General features: G+C 38.9%; 1 pseudogene; it reads right to left on the bottom strand.

The window, feature by feature from the left end:
* Nucleotides 1-11,467: 11,467 nt before the first annotated feature.
* LOC132418190 (probable G-protein coupled receptor 160) lies at nt 11,468-12,498 on the bottom strand (annotated as a pseudogene).
* Nucleotides 12,499-13,062: the final 564 nt, after the last annotated feature.

Here is a 13,062-nt window from a genome sequence, read left to right as displayed (position 1 = left end):
AGTTTTGAAGAAACAGCCAACCTGTATTGCAGAGTGGCGGTATCATTTTATACTCCTATGGGAAATGTATGAGAACGAGCGATCCAGATTATCCACATCTTTACCAGTATTTGGATTGACACTCGTTTTTATTTTGGCCAGTCCGATAAGTGTGTAGGGCTATCTCCTTGTCATTTTCATTTGCTTTTCTTGTGGCTAACGGTGTGTAATATATTTTCGTGTGTGTGTGTGTGTGTGTGTGTGTGTGTGTGTGTGTGTGTGTGTTTTGCCATTTTATATCCTCTACAGTGAAATAGCCATTCATATCTTTTGTCTATTTTCTATTTGGTTTATTTTTTAACTTCGTTTTTTAAAGAATTCTTATGTATTCTAAATACTAATCCTTCTTCAAATATGTGGCTTGCAAATATTTTCTCCCAGTCTGTAGCTTGTATTTTCGTCATATTCCCATGAGTTTTCTCAGAGCAAAAGGCTTTAATTTTGATGAGGTTAAATTTCTCATTTTTCCCTTTATGTATCAGGCTTTTGGTGTCAAGCCTAAGAACTCTTTTCCTAGACCTAGACCTCAAAGATTTTTCTATGTATTTGAAATATTTTTATTGTTTTACTTTTATATCCATAATCTATTTTGAATTAACTTTTATATAATGTGGGAAGTTTAGGTCGAGATTCATTTCTTGAGCCTATGGACATCTGATTGCTCTAGAATCATTTATTGAAAAGGCTATCTTTCTTCCATTGGATTCCTTTTGTACCCTTCTCAAAATTCAATTCAGTGTATTTGTGTGGTTCCATTTCTGGACTCTCTATCTATTCCACTCAAATGTGTATCTATCCCTTAGCAAGTATCACACTGTCTGGATTACTGTAGTTAAAAAGTAAGTCTTGGGCTTCCCTGGTGGTGCAGTGGTTGAGATTCCGCCCGCTGATACAGGGGACGCAGGTTCGTGCCCCGGTCTGGGAAGACCCCACATGCCATGGAGCGGCTGGGCTGGTGAGCCATGGCTGCTGAGCCTGTGCGTCTGGAGCCTATGCTCCGCAACAGGAGAGGCAACAACAGTGAAAGGCCCGTGTAACGCAAAACAAAAACAAAAACAAAACAAACAAAAAAAACAGTGAGTCTTAATATAACGCCTACTTTACATTTTTTTACATCTTTATTGGAGTATAATTGCTTTACAATGGTGTGTTAGTTTCAGTTTTTATAACAAACTGAATCAGATATACATATACATATGTTCCCATATCTCTTCCCTCTTGCATCTCCCTCCCTCCCACCCTCCCTATCCCACCACTCCAGGCGGTCACAAAGCACCGAGCTGATCTCCCTGTGCTATGCGGCTGCTTCCCAGCAGCTATCTACCTTACGTTTGGTAGTGTATATATGTCCATGCCTCTCTCTCGCTATGTCACAGTTTACCCTTCCCGCTCCCCAAATACTCAAGTCCATTCTCTAGTAGGTCTTGTTTTTATTCCTGTCTTACCCCTAGGATCTTCGTGACATTTTTTTCTTCAATTCCATATATATGTGTTATCGTACAGTATTTGTCTTTCTCTTTCTGACTTACTTCACTCTGTATGACAGACTTTAGGTCTATCCACCTTATTACAAATAGCTCAATTTCATTTCTTTTTATGGCTGAGTAATATTCCATTGTATATATGTGCCACATCTTCTTTATCCATTCATCCAATGATGGACACTTAGGATGTTTCCATCTCCAGGCTATTGTAAGTAGGGCCGCAATGAACATTTTGGTACATGACTCTTTTTGAATTATGGTTTTCTCAGGGTATATGCCCAGTAGTGGGACTGCTGGGTCATATGGTAGTTCTATTTGTAGTTTTTTAAGGAACCTCCATACTGCTCTCCATAGTCGCTATACCAATTCACACTCCCACCAGCAGTGCAAGAGTGTTCCCTTTTCCCCACACCCTCTCCAGCATTTATTGTTTCTAGATTTTTTGATGATGGCCATTCTGACTGGTGTGAGATGATATATCACTGTAGTTTTGATTTTCATTTCTCTAATGATTAATGATGTTGAGCATTCTTTCATGTGTTTGTTGGCAGTCTGTATATCTTCTTTGGAGAAATGTCCCATTTTTGGATTGGGTTGTTTGTTTTATTGTTATTGAGCTGCATGAGCTGCTTATAAAATATGAAGATTAATACGTTGTCAGTTTCTTCATTTGCAAATATTTTCTCCCATTCTGAGGGTTGTCTTTTGGTCTTGTTTATGGTTTCCTTTGCTGTGCAAAAGCTTTGAAGGTTCATTAGGACCAATTTGTTTATTTTTGTTTTTATTTCCATTTCTCTAGGAGGTGGGTCAAAAAGGATCTTGCTGTGATTTATATCATAGAGTGTTCTACCTATGTTTTCCTCTAAGAGTGTGATAGTTTCTGGCCTTATATTTAGGTCTTTAATCCATTTTAAGCTTATTTTTGTGTATGGTGTTAGGGAGTGGTCTAATCTCCTACTTTTACATGTACCTGTCCAGTTTTCCCAGCACCACTTATTGAAGAGGCTGTCCTTTCTCCACTGTACATTCCTGCCTCCTTTATCAAAGATAAGGTGATCATATGTGCGTGGGTTTATCTCTGGGCTTTCTATCCTGTTCCATTGATCTATCTTTCTGTTTTTGTGCCAGTACCATACTGTCTTGATTACTATAGCTTTGTAGTATAGTCTGAAGTCAGGGAGCCTAATTCCTCCAGCTCCATTTTTCGTTCTCAAGATTGCTTTGGCTATTCGGGGTCTTTTGTGTTTCCATACAAATTGTGAAATTTTTTGCTCTAGTTCTGTGAGAAATGCCAGTGGTAGTTTGATAGGGATTGCATTGAATCTGTAGATTGCTTTGTGTAGTAGAGTCACTTTCACAATGTTGATTCTTCCAATCCAAGAACATGATATATCTCTCCATTTATTTGTATCATCATTAATTTCTTTCATCAGTGTCTTATAATTTTCTGCATACAGGTGTTTTGTCTCCTTAGGTAGGTTTATACATAGATAGTTTATTCTTTTTGTTGCAGTAGTAAATGGGAATGTTTTCTTGATTTCACTTTCAGATTTCTCATCATTAGTGTATAGGAATGCCAGAGATTTCTGTGCATTAATTTTATATCCTTCAAATTTACCGAATTCATTGATTAGCTCTAGTAATTTCCTCGTAGCATCCTTAGGATTCTTTATGTATAGTATCATGTCATCTGCAAACAGTGACAGCTTTACTTCCTCTTTTCCGATTTGGATTCTTTTTATTTCCTTTTCTTCTCTCATTTCTGTGGCTAAAACTTCCAAAACTATGTTGAATAAGAGTGGTGAGAGTTGGCAACCTTGTGTTGTTCCTGATATTAGTGGAAATTCTTTCATTTTTTCAACATTGAGAATGATGTTGGGTGTTGATTTGTCATACATGGCCTTTATTATTTTAAGAAAGTTCCCTCTATGCCTACTTTCTGCAGGGTTTTTATCATAAATGGGTGTTGAATTTTGTCAAAAGCTTTCTCTGCATCTATTGGATGATCATATGGATTTTCTCCTTCAATTTGTTAATATGGTTTATCACATTGATTGATTTGTGTATATTAAAGAATCCTTGCATTCCTGGAATAAACCCCACTTGATCATGGTGTATGATCCTTTTAATGTGCTGTTGGATTCTGTTTGCTAGTATTTTGTTGAGAATTTTTGCATCTCTGTTCATCAGTGATATTGGCCTGTAGTTTTCTTTCTTTGTGACATCCTTGTCTGACTTTGGTATCAAGGTGATGTTGGCCTTGTAGAATGAATTTGGGAGTGTTCCTCCCTCTGCTATATTTTGGAAGAGTTTGAGAAGGATAGGTGTTGGCTCTTCTCTAAATGTTTGATAGAATTTGCCTGTGAAGCCATCTGGTCCTGGCCTTTTGTTTATTGGAAGATTTTTAACCACAATTTCAATTTCAGTGCTTGTGATTTGTCTCTTCGTATTTTCTATTTCTTCCTGATTCAGTCTTGGCAGGTTGTGCATTTCTAAGAATTTGTCCATTTCTTCCATGTTGTCCATTTTATTGGAATAGAGTTGTTTGTAGTAATCTCTCATAATCTTTTGTATTTCTGCAGTGTTCTCCTTTTTCATTTCTAATTCTATTGATTTGAGTCTTCTCCCTTTTTTTCCTGAGGAGACTGGCTAATGGTTTATCTGTTTTGTTTGTCTTCTCAAAGAACCAGGTTTTAGTTTTATTGATCTTTGCTATCATTTCCTTCATTTCTTTTTCATTTATTTCTGATCTGATTTTTATGATTTCTTTCCTTCTGCTAACTTTGTCATTTTTTTGTTCTTCTTTCTCTAATTGCTTTCAGTGCAAGTTTAGGTTGTTTATTTGAGGTGTTTCCTGTTTCTTAAGGTGGGCTTGTATTGTTATAAAGTTCCCTCTTAGAACTGCTTTGGCTGCATCCCATAGGTATTGGGTCGTCCTGTCTCCATTGTCATTTGTTTCTAGGTATTTTTTAAATTTCCTCTTTGATTTCTTCAGTGATAACTTCGTTATTAAGTAGTGTATTGTCTAGCCTCCATGTGTTTGTATTTTTTACAGATCTGTTCCTGTAATTGATATCTATTCTCATAGCATTGTGGTTGAAATAGGTACTTGATACAATTTCAATCTTCTTAAATTTACCAAGGCTTGATTTGTGACCCAAGATATGATCTATCCTGGAGAATGTTCCATGAGCACTTGAGAAAAATGTGTATTCTGTTGTTTTTGGATGGAATGTCTTATAAATATCAATTAAGTCCATCTTGTTTAATGTATCATTTAAAGCTTGTGTTTCCTTATTTATTTTCATTTTGAATGATCTGTCCATGGGTGAAAGTGGGGTGTTAAAGTCCCCTACTATGAATGTGTTATTGTCGATTGCCCCTTTTATGGCTGTTAGTATTTGCCTTATGTATTGAGGTGCTCCAATGTTGGGTGCATAAATATTTACAATTGTTATATCTTCTTCTTGGATTGATCCCTTGATCATTATGTAGTGTCCTTCTTTGTCGCTTCTAATACTCTTTATTTTAAAGTTTATTTTGTCTGATATGAGAATTGCTACTCCAGCTTTCTTTTGGTTTCCATTTGCATGGAATATCTTTTTCCATCCCCTTACATTCAGTCTGTATGTGTCTCTAGGTTGGGTCTCTTGTAGACAGCATATATATGGGTCTTGTTTTTGTATCCATTCAGCCAATCTGTGTGTTTTGGTGGGAGCATTTAGTCCATTTACATTTAAGGTAATTATCGATATGTAGTTTCCTATTCCCATATTCTTAATTGTTTTGGGTTCATTATGGTTGGTCTTTTCCTTCTCTTGTGTTTCTTGCCTAGAGTAGTTCCTTTAGCATTTGTTGTAAAGCTGGATTTGTGGTGCTGAACTCTCTCAGCTTTTGCTTGTCTGTAAAGGTTTTAATTTCTCCACCAAATCTGAATGAGATCCTTGCTGGGTAGAGTCATCTTGGTTGCAGGTTTTTGTCCTTCATCACTTTAAATATGTCCTGCCCGTCTCTTCTGGCTTTCAGTGTTTCTGCTGAAAGATCAGCGGTTTACCTTATGGGGATTCCCTTGTGTGTTATTTGCTGTTTTTCCCTTGCTGCTTTTAATATGTTTTCTTTGTATTTAATTTTTGACAGTTTGATTAATATGTGTCTTGGTGTATTTCACCTTGGATTTATCCTGTATGAGACTCTCTGTTCTTCCTGGACTTGATTAACTATTTCCTTTCCTATGTTAGGGAAGTTTTCAAGTATAGTCACTTCAAATAATTTCTCAGTCTCTTTCTTTTTCTCTTTTTCTTCTGGAAAACCTATAATTCGTATGTTGGTGCATTTAATGTTGTCCCAGAAGTCTCTGAGACTGTCCTCAGTTCTTTTCATTCTTTTTTCTTTATTCTGCTCTGCAGTAGTTATTTCCACTATTTTATCCTCCAGGTCACTTATCCGTTCTTCTGCCTCAGTTATTCTGCTATTGATCCCATCTAGAGTATTTTTAGTTTTATTTATTGTGTTGTTCATCATTTCTTGTTTCATCTTTAGTTCTTCTAGGTCCTTGTTAAATGTTTCTTGCATTTTGTCTCTTCTATTTCCAAGGTTTTGGACCATCTTTACTATCATTATTCTGAGTTTTTTTCAGGTAGACTGCCTATTTCTTCTTCATTTGTTAGGTCTGGTGGGTTTTTATCTTGCTCGTTCAACAGCTGTGTGTTTTTCTGTCCTCTCATTTTGCTTATCTAACTGTGTTTGGGGTCTGCTTTTTGCAGGCTGCAGTTTCGTAGTTCCCGTTGTTTTGCTGTCTGTCCTCAGTGGCTAAAGTTGGTTCAGTGGGTAGTGTAGGCTTCCTGTTGGAGGGGACTAGTTCCTGTGTTCTGATGGATGAGGCTGGATCTTGTCTTTCTCGTGGGAATGTGACATCTGTTGGTGTGTTTTGGGGTGTCTGTGGACTTATTATGATTTTAGGCAGCCTCTCTGCTAATGGGTGTGGTTGTGTTCCTGTCTTTCTAGTTGTTTGGCATAGGGTGTCCAGCAATGTAGCTTGCTGGTCGTTGAGTGAAGCTGGGTGTTTGTTTTGAGATGGAGATCTCTGGGAGATTTTCGCCATTTGATATTATGTGTAGCTGGGAGGTCTCTTGTTGACCAGTGTCCTGAAGTTGGCTCTCCCACCTCAGATGCACAGCACTGACTCCTGGCTGCAGCACCAAGAGCGTTTCTTCCACACGGCTCAGAATAAAAGTGAGAAAAAGTGGTAAGAAGAATTAGTAGAAGCAGAAAGAAAGGAAGAAAGAAAGAAAGAAAGAAAGAAGGAAAGAAAGGAGGGAGGGGGGAGAGAGGGAGGGAGGGAGGACGGAAGGAAGGAGGAAAAAAAGAGAGAAAGAAAGAAGATAAAGGAAAATAAAATAAAGTAAGATAAAATAAAGTTATTAAAATAAAAAAATAATTTTTAAGAAAAGAAAATTAAGAAACGAAAACAAAAGCACAAAAAACGGATGGATAGAACCCTAGGACAAATGATGGAAGCAAAGCTATACAGACAAAATCTCACACAGAAGCATACACATACACACTCACAAAAAGAGGAAAAGGTGAAAAAATCATAAATCTTGCTCTCAAAGTCCACCTTCTCAATTTTGGATGATTCGTTGTCTACAGGACGGAAAGAAGGAAAGAAAGAAAGAAAGAAAGAAAGAAGATAAAGTAAAATAAAATAAAGATAAAATAAAATAAAATAATTAAAATGAAAAATAATTATTAAGAAAAAAGAGTTAAAAATAAAACCAAAGAAAAGCAGACGGATAGAAGCCTAGGACAAATGGTGGAAGCAAAGCTATACAGACAAAATCTCACACAGAAGCATACACATACACACTCACAAAAATAGGAAAATGGGAAAAAATCATAAATCTTGCTCTTAAAGTCCACCTCCTCAATTTGGGATGATTCGTTGTCTATTCATGTATTCCACAGATGCAGGGTACATCAAGTTGATTGTGGAGCTTTAATCCACTGCTTCTGAGGCTGCTGGGAGAGATTTCCCTTTCTCTTCTTTGTTCTCACAGCTCCCGGGGCTCAGCTTTGAATTTGGCCCCGCCTCTGCATGTGGTCAGCGGAGGGCCTCTGTTCTTCACTCAGACAGGACCTGGTTAAAGGAGCAATTGCTTCGGGGACTCTGGCTCTCTTAGGCCCCGGGGAGGGAGGGGCACGGTGTGCGGGGTGAGCCTGTGCCAGCAGAGGCCAGCGTGACGTTGCACCAGCCTGAGCTGCGCCGTGCGTTCTCCCGGAGAAGTTGTCCCTGGATCCCGGCACACTGGTGGTCGTGGGCTGCACAGGCTCCCTGGAAGGGGAGTGTGGATAGTTACCTGTGCTCACGCACAGGATTCTTGGTGGCGGCAGCAACAGCCTTAGCATCTTATGCCCGTCTCTGGGGTCCGTGCTTTTAGCCGCAGGGGTGCCCTTCTCTGGAGCTCCTTTAAACAGCGCTCTTAATCCCCTCTCCCGGCACACCAGGAAACAAAGAGGGAAGAAAAAGTCTCTTGCCTCTTCGGGAGGTCCAGACTTTTCCCCAGACTCCCTGCTGGCTAGCCATGGTGCACTAACCCCCTGCAGGCTGTGTTAACGCCGCCAACCTCAGTCCTCTCCCTGTGATCAGACCGAAGCCCGATCCTCAGCTCCCGGCCCCGCCTGCCCTGGCTGTTGAGCAGACAAGCCTCTCGGGCTGGTGAGTGCCGGTCGGCACCGATCCTCTGTGAGAGAATCTCTCTGCTTTGCCCTCTGCACCCATGTTGCTGTGCTCTCCTCTGCGGCTCCGAAGCTCTGCTCTCCGGCAACCGCAGTCTCCGCCTGCGAACGGGCTTCCTAGTGTGTGGAAACCTTTCCTCCTTCACAGCTGCCTCCCACTGGTGCAGGTCCCGTCTCCATCCTTTTGTCGCTGTTTATTCCCCTTTCTTTTGCCCTACCCAGGTACGTGGGGAGTCTCCTGCCTTTTCGGAAGTCTGAGGTCTTCTGCCAGCATTCAGTAGGTGCTCTGTAGGAGTTGTTCCACGAGTAGATGTATTTCTGGTGTATCTGTGGGGAGGAAGGTGATCTCCACGTCTTACTCTTCCACCACCTTCCTGGAAGCCTCCACCTACTTTACTCTTAATCAAGATTATTTTAGCTGTCCTTGGGCCTCTGAATTTCCATATAAATTTCAGAATAGATTTATCTATATCTACAAAACATCCTTCCTGGAATTTTGATAGGAATCATATTAAGCCTATAAGTCTGTTTGGAGAGCCTTGACCTCTTTTCTAGTATTACCTTCCAATCCATGAACCCAGTAAGTCTCTCTGTTTAGGTCTTCTTTGGTGTCATTTGTCAATATGTTATGATTGTCATCATGTGGATCCTGCATATGTTTTTTCAAGTGTATAGGTAAGTGTTTCTTTTTTTTTGGAGTGATTTTAAATGGTAATATGGGTTTAATTTTGGTTTTCTTTAATCATTTTTAGCATATAGAAATTCAATTATATTTTAACCTTGATAAAAATGTTTATTTAAGGTCATATTTTAAAGATGGCAGTGAAAACCTGAAAGTGAAATCAAGAAAACTTTCCCATTTACCATTGCAACAAAAACAATAAAATCTCTAGGAATAAACCTACCTAAGGAGACAAAAGACCTGTATGCAGAAAATTATAAGATACTGATGAAAGAAATTAAAGATGATACAAATAGATGGAGAGATACACCATGTTCTTGGATTGGAAGAATCAACATTGTGAAAATGACTCTACTACACAAAGCAATCTACAGATTCAATGCAATCCCTATCAAACTACCACTGGCATTTTTCACAGAACTAGAACAAAAAATTTCACAATTTGTATGGAAACACAAAAGACCCCGAATAGCCAAAGCAATCTTGAGAACGAAAAACGGAGCTGGAGGAATTAGGCTCCCTGACTTCAGACTATACTACAAAGCTATAGTAATCAAGACAGTATGGTATTGGCACAAAAACAGAAAGATAGATCAATGGAACAGGATAGAAAGCCCAGAGATAAACCCACGCACATATGGTCACCTTATCTTTGATAAAGGAGGAAGGAATGTACAGTGGAGAAAGGACAGCCTCTTCAATAAGTGGTGCTGGGAAAACTGGATAGGTACATGTGAAAGTAGGAGATTAGACCACTCCCTAACACCATACACAAAAATAAGCTCAAAATGGGTTAAAGACCTAAATGTAAGGCCAGACACTTTCATACTCTTAGAGGAAAACATAGGCAGAACACTCTATGCCATAAATCACAGCAAGATCCTTTTTGACCCACCTCCTTAGAGAAATGAAATAAAAAACAAAAATAAACAAATGGACCTAATGAACCTTCAAAGCTTTTGCACAGCAAAGGAAACCATAAACAAGACCAAAAGACAACACTCAGAATAGGAGAAAATATTTGCAAATGAAGCAACTGACAAAGGATTTATCTGCAAAATTTACAAGGAGCTCATGCAGCTCAATAACAAAAAATCAAACAACTCAATCCAAAAATGGGCAGAAGACCTAAATAAACATTTCTCCAAAGAAGATATACAGACTGCCAACAAACATATGAAAGAATGCTCAACATCATTAATCATTAGAGAAATGAAAATCAAAACTACAATGAGATATCATCTCACACCAGTCAGAGTGGCCATCATCAAAAAATCTAGAAACAATAAATGGTGGAGAGGGTATGGAGAAAAGGGAACACTCTTGCACTGCTGGTGGGAATGTGAATTGGTACAGCCACTATGGAGAACAGTATGGAGGTTCCTTAAAAAACTGCAGACAGAACTATCATATGACCCAGCAATCCCACTACCGGACATATACCCTGAGAAAACCATAATTCAAAAAGAATCATGTACCAAAATGGTCATTGCAGCTCTATTTACAATAGCCTGGAGATGGAAACAACCTAAGTGCCCATCATTGGATGAATGGGTAAAGGAGATGTGGCACATATGTACAATGGAATATTACTCAGCCATAAAAAGAAATGAAATTGAGCTATTTGTAATGAGGTGGATGGACCTAGAGTCTGTCATACAGAGTGAAGTAAGTTAGAAAGAGAGAGACAAATACCGTATGCTAACACATATATGTGGAATTTAAGAAAAAAAATGTCATGAAGAACCTAGGGTTAAGACAGGAATAAAGACACAGACCTATTAGAGAATGGACTTGAGTATTCGGGGAGCGGGAAGGGTAAACTGTGACATAGCGAGAGAGAGGCATGGACATATATACACTACCAAACGTAAGGTAGATAGCTGCTGGGAAGCAGCCGCATAGCACAGGGAGATCAGCTCGGTGCTTTGTGACCACCTGGAGTGGTGGGATAGGGAGGGTGGGAGGGAGGGAGCTGCAAGAGGGAAGAGATATGGGAACATATGTATATGTATAACTGATTCACTTTGTTATAAAGCAGAAACTAACACACCATTGTAAAGCAATTATACTCCAATAAGGATGTAAAAAAAATAATAATAAATAAACAACAATGGCAGTGAATCTCAGATTTACAGAACAGTTTGCAACCAGCAGTGTGTTTGGTAACAGAAACATCAACATGGCCAAAAGGTTAATTCTTTTCACTTTAGTGTTAATAACAAACTATTATTTGTAATATAAAGTGTTACTGAGCAGGTATAAACACTGGAATTATATTTTTTTGCTTTTAAAATCACTATTTAATAAATAATATAGCCCCTAAAGGTAAATTCTGAAAAGTTTTGAAAATTAGGGGATAGGAAGCTTCAGTTCCATTTTTTCACATGTCTCAGTCATCATTCTTTCCTGTTTGTAAAAGTATGATTCTTATTTTAGTTGTAAGTTTTGATTAGTTTTAACATGACAACATATTAACAAATTAATTTTTCCCAGCTTTATTGAAATATGAACAACATCTAATAAATTATTTTGGTGTAGGCTTTTCCGTTTGCTCAATATTATGAACTGTAAGTGGAATGAAGCAGCATTTCCAGTTGATAAGTGGATCTACAGGTAATGCAGTATCTCCCAAATTAAGCTTGTGACAATCAAACCAATAAACTGCAGTATTGAGAAAACTATTGAGAAAATACAACCAGGGAATGTTCATCTCAGTGTAGGCTGGAATGTGTACTTTAAGTAAAAGGATGGTTACTTGAAGCAGTGCAAATGGCAACCGGGTACCAAGAAAACAGATACTAGCTTGGTCAGGAATACTTGTTTAGAGTTCACACTGTAACTAGCAGAATGAAAGGGAAAATATAGGATAGTCTCATTCATAGAGGAAGTTATCCTAATAGCCTGTACCAAGGTAATGACTTCTGACCAAGAGGTTATAAAAGCCACAGATAAAATCATCACCATGAAAAATGACAGACAGTAACTGAACACTGAAGTAGAAAGGACATTGAAAAGAATCAACATTCTGTGCCTTCAGGCTTTGATAGATAGCTGCATCTCCCAAAAGATAAGCAAGGACTGAAATATAAATTCAAATTACTGTGAAGAAATAAAATCATTTTTTGACGATTAAATGGAAGCTTGGCAGTTTTGGAGAGATTCAGGTAATAATTTGTACAAACTCTCAGGAAAACTGTATAATAGAAAAAGCCATAAGTAAAGGAAATAATTTGACTAAATAGGCAGATGTTGTATTTAGTAAACCTAATGCCTAAATGTACAAGACTCCATGAAGTAGGATAGCATGGAAATGTTTACCAAAAATAAAAGATGAATGCTAGTGAGATGCAAGAGAAAAGAAAATAAAACAAACAAACAAAAAAACCCTGTAAAATTCTGTTATGTGTTTTTTTTTCTTCTCATTCCTAGCTGGAAGATATTTAATAATATGTTCCCAACTATAAACAAGAATAGCAAACAGCTGACATCTAGGGGCTGGTTGGTTTGATTGAAGTGGCAGTGAAAAGAGCAGTCCTCTAAAGAAAAAGTAGTCATGTTTTCTAAATTTCAAAAGGCCTGCTGAAATACATATGATAAAACACTGCTTTATTTTATTTTCCATCCTTTGCTTTCTCCAGTGGGTCTTTCTGATGATGTTTATGTTTTATTTCAGCTTTACTGCCTTCAATTACCTTACTTTTGATTTCATTTTGCTACACTACAATGCCCAGAGAATAAGTTCCAAGTCACTTGCACAAGTGTGGAGGAAGGCAGTGCATACTTTTCCCAGCAGGCCATCTCCACCTGGTTGCATCCCCCTGAATGCAGAGGAATGGCCCTGCAGCCACCTCTGGACGCCACCCCAGACATAGCTGCTCTGGCTGGTGCTGGGCTTCTCAGGTGCTGGGGGCCCAACCAGATGTGCCATGAGCTTACTGCCCCAGCACCAGCAGCACTGGACCCCAGGTGGCTGCCCCAGGGAGGGGCAGGAACCCCTCACACCCTCTTGGCTCTGTCCCGTCCACCCTGTGCAGTGCCCTGGAGCAGAGGCAAAGGTGTGGGGCAGGGAGCAGGGCCACTGGGACCACTTACAATCCTGTCCAAGTTCTAGGGGTTCTG

Source organism: Delphinus delphis, chromosome X, assembly GCF_949987515.2.
Source record: "Delphinus delphis chromosome X, mDelDel1.2, whole genome shotgun sequence".
NCBI lineage: Eukaryota > Metazoa > Chordata > Mammalia > Artiodactyla > Delphinidae > Delphinus > Delphinus delphis.
Note: the sequence above shows the minus strand (reverse complement) of the source record. Positions and strands in the feature narration are given on the sequence as shown.